The following is a 6,408-nucleotide window of genomic DNA, read 5'->3' on the forward strand; positions in this document are numbered from 1 at the left end:
GAGTGCGGTCAGGATGATTATAAGGTTTTTGGCTTAACGACTGGGAAAACTGGAGTTACCATTTTACGAGCTGGTGAGCAATGAGGAAGAAACAATTGTGGAGGGAAAGAATGTCAGGAGATCTGTGTGGGACACCATAATTTTGAGATTCTGATTAGATACTCAAGTAAAAGTTTTGAGTGCGCTGTTGTATACAAGACTCTGGATTTCGGGGAAGAAGTACAGATTGGAGGTACAAATCTGGTAGTGGGGGAGATCACTAAGAGAAGAAGTATGGGTAAAATCCGAATGGGTCCAAAGGCTGAAAATCTGCAATTGCCACACAAGGAAGGGGACTCGCAGAAGCTGAGATGGAGCATCTTGGAAGTGTGATGGGGGAAAAATGTACTTTTTAGAGGAGGGAGTGTTTAATCACTTGAAATGCTATTGATGTGTACACTGAAGTAAGGATTAATTATAATGGAATGTTATTCAGTCTTAAAAAAGAAGGAAATCCTGCCATTTTCAACAACACGTTATTGCTATCATTCTTCATATTGGTCATTCATGTCTTCTCTCTTTTTGTTTTCAGTCAGGTGGACTAGAGTTTTACCAGTTTTATTAATCTTCTCAAAGAACTAGCTTTTGGTTTTGCTGATTTTTCTGTACTGATTTTTTTTTTTTTGCTTCATTATCTTCTACTTTGATATTTATGATTTTCTTTGTTATACTTATTTTTTATTTATTTTCTCTTCTTTTTCTAGTTTCTCAAAGTGGAATTTGAAGTCATTGACTTGAGATCTTCTTTCTTTCAATAAAAGAAGGAAATTTTCAGGATCAGGTAGAGGGTTCTACCACAGTAATGAGAGAGAGTAGAGTCTGCAGGTTGGTGGTGGGAGGCTAGCACGGTCTTTCAGGATTGCTTCTACTTTCTCAAGGAGGAAGTTTCTGAGAGTGAGGATGTTGAACAAGACACATGAAGTGCTTTCTGACTTGAATTCAGCTTTGCTTAACTTTGACCTTAATGATCTGCACTTTATTTCCTTTTTCCATTTGATGGTTATAGTTTTGACATACTTTGTGTTTTTTAATTTTTGTTAAATCTTTTTATTGCTTTTGTAATGTGACTTTTTAACAGTTTTCATCTTTTTTTGTACAAGGAGAGATTCCAGTATTATATTTATTGTAATGATTGCTATTTTAATTATTTCTGTTATCTCAACTATTTGTGTTTTGAAAAAAATCAGATTTGGTGCTCTGGTTGTCACAGCTGAATGATTTGAGTTTGAATATTTTAGACAGGAGTTGTAGCTCAGACCTAACACCACATTTCAGAACACAAGAATACTTGTGAAAATGTGAGAAAAGTAGAACAGCTGCTATTTTGTCTCTTTCTTCATAAAAAAAGGTATTCTTATGCACTCACCTTTCTTTATGTATGTCATTTGAAAAAAAGCACAAAAAAATCAAAACCACAAGAAACAGCAAGTGCTGGTGAGGATGTGGAGAAAAAGGAACCTTTGTGCACTGTTGGTGGGAATGCAGACTGGTGCAGCCACTGTGGAAAACAATATGGAGTTTCCTCAAAAAAATTAAAAATAGAATCACCCTATGATCCAATAATCATACTAATGGATATTCATTCCCCAAATACAAAAACACTAATTCAAAAGGATACATGCAACCCTATGTTTATTGTAGCATTATTTACAATATCCAAACTATGGAAGCAGCCCAAGCGTCCATCAATAGATGAATGGTTAAAGAAGATATGGTATATACTTACAATGAATATTATTCAGCCATAAAAAATGAAATCTTCCATTTGCAACAACACGGATGGAGCTAGAGAGTATACTGCTAAGCAAAATAAGTCAGAGAAAAACAAATACCATGTTTCACTTGTATGTGGTATTTAAGAAACAAAATAAATAAGCAAAGAAAAAAAAGAGAGACAAACCAAGAAAGACTGTTTATTTATTTATTATTTTTTATTATGTTCAATTAGCCAACATATAGTACATCAAGTTTTTGATGTAGTGTTCAACGATTCATTAGTTGTGTATAACACCCAGTGCTCATCACCACACGTGCCCTCCTTAATACCCATCAGCTGGTTATCCCATCCCCCAACCCCTCCCTTCTGTAACCCTCAGTTTGGTTCCCAGAGTCCAGAGTCTCTCATGGTTTGTCTTCCTCTCTGATTTCTTGCCATTCAGTTTTCCCTCCCTTCCCCTACGTCCTCTGTACTATTCCTTATGTTCCGCATATGAGTAAAACCATATGATAACTAAGAAACAGACTCTTAACTAAAGACAACAAGCTGATGGTTACTAGAGGTCAGGTGGGTGGGGGATGGGTGAAATAGGTGATGGGGATTAAAGAGTATACTTACCATGATGAAAAAAAAATTAAATTAAAAAAGCCATTCGTTGGGTTGTCTCATTTTGAATCTCACAGTTCTGTGAGGTACTTATCAACAGGTGAAGTACTATCTCATTTTACATGTGGTACAACCATGTGCAATTGTAAATAGCTTAATAATGGATATTAAACACCTAGTATTTCCTAGAAACAGCCCAAAGGGCACTACACTGACACAATATCAGCTTGCATAGAATTCTTATGTGGAAGACAAAATAGGTCATCCCTCAACAAATGTGTTAAGAAAGTGTAGTAGATGCTCCTGTGAAGGGTATCATGACTTCCCCCCTCTTACTCAGGAGTTATTCTGTAAGAATGAACTCTTCTGAGCTTCACTAAAAATAAGACGCAAAATTTCTGCTTGACTCATTAGGACACAACCCTGCAATAGGGGACATTTCCTCTCCTAAAACTTAGTCACGATGCTAACAGTCGTAATTTCCCTTGGAATGTTGACGTAGGAGGAGGTTGAGTAAATGTGTAATCCTTGGAGCTAAGTTATTATTACACACACATGTGAAAATCTCGCTTTGATATTATATTCATCTTTCCTTAAGAGCCATCTCCTGTGTCCCTCTCTCAATGCCAGAAAATGTTTGGCAAACTGAGGAAATTGAGCAAGGCCCTCACCACAGCAACGTACACATTCCATTCTTACTTTTGGTCATACAAGTCTTTCAACAAAAAAAGAAATTAAGAAGAATTGTTTAGTCATGTCAGTGTATAAATGCTTTCTATTTGATAGTCCTGGCTCCTAAGATATACCAAAAACTAAATTCCTCTTGATTGCTACAGAATCTGCATCTTTTCCATGTCTTTTTATTTGATTGGCAGTATCATTATGGATGAGTGTTCATCTTAGACTTTTTTTTTTAAGATTTTATTTATTTATTTGACAGAGAGAGGGACAGTGAGAGAGGGAACACAAGCAGGGGGAGTGGGAGAGGGAGAAGCAGGCTTTCCAACAAGGAGCAGGGAGCCCGATGCAGGGCTTGATCCCAGGACCCTGGGATCATGACCTGAGCCAAAGGCAGATGCTTAACTGACTGAGCCACCCACGTGCCCCCCAAAAAAGATTTTATTTTTTAAAGTAATCTCTACACCCAGCGTGGGGCTGGAACCTAGAACCCCAAGTTCAGGAGTCACATGCTCCGCCTACCGAGCCAGCCAGGTGCCCCCGCAGTTTCACCTTTTAAAAATGGAATAATTTAGTACTTTCATTGTTTTGATCAAGTTTTTCTATACAATTTCCAAATGTTCTGTTTTTCATAAAGTTTTCTACCTGTAACTACCTATACATGCACATACACATAATATTCCTGTATATATAATCTTATATATATTGTAAAATATAAAATGTTCCAGAAGCCACTTCATCAAAATAGAAGTAAGCAGAGCTATCAGCTTCCTCAGTCTGCACACTAGACACCCCAACTCACCCTCCCTTTGAATCATTTCCCCACTTATGTATTTTAACACATTCATAATACTTTTTCTTTTCTCTCCTCTTCTTTTCCTCACTTTTCTTCCTTGTTCCTCTCTCAATAACTTATTAACTGCCTGCAATTTACTTAGCTATACAAGATATGTATTGTAGTTCCAAGGACCTTTAGTTCACATTAGCAACAGGTGTTTCGAATTCCTGAAGTAATTATTATGAAGGTAGAAACACATTTTGCAGGCAAGAAACAAGTCATTTTATTTCTCTAGACATCTATCAAACCACGAGAATAAGGAGAAGTCTAGGTACAAATTTGATTCAGAGAGAGGCTTTCACAACTATTTCATATGTTAAAGAATCACAATGCCTTACGACTCTTGCAAATCCTACCTTCTCCTAAACACAGCATTATAATCACCCACAGGGTACAGAGTAATCTGAGTAAAAGAGCATTTAGAAAATCAAAAGAAGGACACCTGGGTCCTCAGTCAGTTAAGAGTCTACCTCTTGATTTTGGCTTTCTTTGGGTCTCTCCTCCCCTCTTTTTTTCCCTTTGCTTGCTTGTCTTGTTTCTTAAATTCCACATGTGAGTGAAATCGTATGGTATTTGTCTTTCTCTGACTTATTTCGCTTAGCATTATAGTCCTAGCTCCAACTATGTTGTTGCAAATGGCAAGATTTCATTCTTTCTGATGGCTAAGATTCCATTGTATATATATATACAACATTTTCTTTATCCATTGATCAATCGATGGACACTTGGGCTGCTTCCATAGTTTGGCTATTGTAAATAATGCTGCTATAAACATAAGGGTGGTGCATGTATCCCTTTGAATTAGCGTTTTTGTTTTCTTTGGGTAAGCACCCAGTAGTGCAATAGTAAAAAAAAAAAAAAAACAAAAACGAAGCATAAATAAAAGTATGGTAAACTGTGCAATATTAAGATTAATATTAATCAAAATTTTAGAAAATTAGTAAATTAAACTAGTAAAACTAGTAAAGTAAAAGGAAAACTACCTACTAAAAGAAAATATTTCCGATACACGTATCCAACAAGTGGCTCAAGAAATACGTGAAGAACTTCTATAGATAAGAAAAATACAACAGCCCAATGGAAAAATGTGCAAAATAAAGAAAGAAGTTATCAAAAAGCTAATAGATTTTTCATTATCTCCATTTTTCTTTACATTTCAGTAGTTTTTTCATTATCCAGTTTTTGATTTGATGTTATAATGAATCCTGTTCTTTTACTTAAGAAAAATATAATTTGGTTCCTTGGATTTTATTTACTTTCAGACAGTCTTTATCATGTTTCTTTCATATAACATGTTGCTCTCTTCAATTTTTTGGGCTATATTATAATTAGAGGCTGGCATACATTTTGCTTTTTCCATTTCATTTTATTACTTTTTATTTTTTTAAAGATTTTATTTATTTGACAGAGAGACAGAGAGAGCACAAGCAGGGGGAGCGGCAGATAGAGGGAGAAGCAGGCCCCCCACTGAGCAGGGATCCCGATGCGGGGATGGATCCCAGGGTCCCGGGATCATGACCTAAGCTGAAGGCAGCCACTTAACCGACTGAGCCACCCAGGCGTCCCAAGATTTCATTTTCTTATGACTAACGTTCCATTGTATATATACATGTATATACCTATATATATTATGTATATATATATATATACAAAAATTAAGAATTACTTGGAGTATGGGTATGTGTAGGAAGCCAAAGATGTTCATTGAAATACCATGCAAACAATAAGACCACCCTACACCATGGTTCATTTCCTTTAATTTAAATTTTAAATTTGTATTTTAAAATTATTTTGCTTTGAAATACAGAAAAGTAAATCCTAATTGAAATACAGAAAAGTAAATCTTAATTGAAAAAATCTTGCCTGCAAAATGTGTTTCTGCCTTCATAATAATTACTTTAGGAATTCGAAACACCTGTTGCTAATGTGAACTAAAGGTCCTTGGAACCACAATACATATCTTGTATAGCTAAGTAAATTGCAGGCAGTTAATAAGTTATTGAGAGAGGAATGTTTTGCTTGATTTTAAGGAGAAGTGACGCTCCCAAAAAGTTTACATAAGGATGTCCAGGTGAGTAACAAATGCAGGCAAAACCTTAGGTAGAAGCAACAGAGCCCTCCTTCACTGTCTGCATAGGAATCCCTGTTTCTGAACCTAATTAAGGGGAACATTAAAAACTAATGATGTACCGTATGGTGACTAACATAACATAATAAAATAAAAAAAAAGTGGGGGGAACAGTTTGAGCTGGCCATAGGGCTGCACAGTTACTGGTTTAAACAGCGGTGCTTTACTGCCACCTTCTGGGCAAATAGGGTGTGTTACAAGCTCATTATGAGTGAGGTCAGGCTTTAGGCTGTGCCCGTGGCAGATGAAATAAATGTCTTACAAGTCATACTAGGATATTTGTTTGTATTATAACTCACAAAAGATAATGTTTTTTTTAACACATCGCATTTAAATGCTTCTAGGAGGGAGGCAGGATTATGATTAAGAGAATAGAATGGAGGTAATAGTTAAGAAGAATAT

Source organism: Halichoerus grypus, chromosome 2 (genome assembly GCF_964656455.1).
Source record: "Halichoerus grypus chromosome 2, mHalGry1.hap1.1, whole genome shotgun sequence".
NCBI classification, from domain to species: Eukaryota; Metazoa; Chordata; class Mammalia; order Carnivora; family Phocidae; genus Halichoerus; species Halichoerus grypus.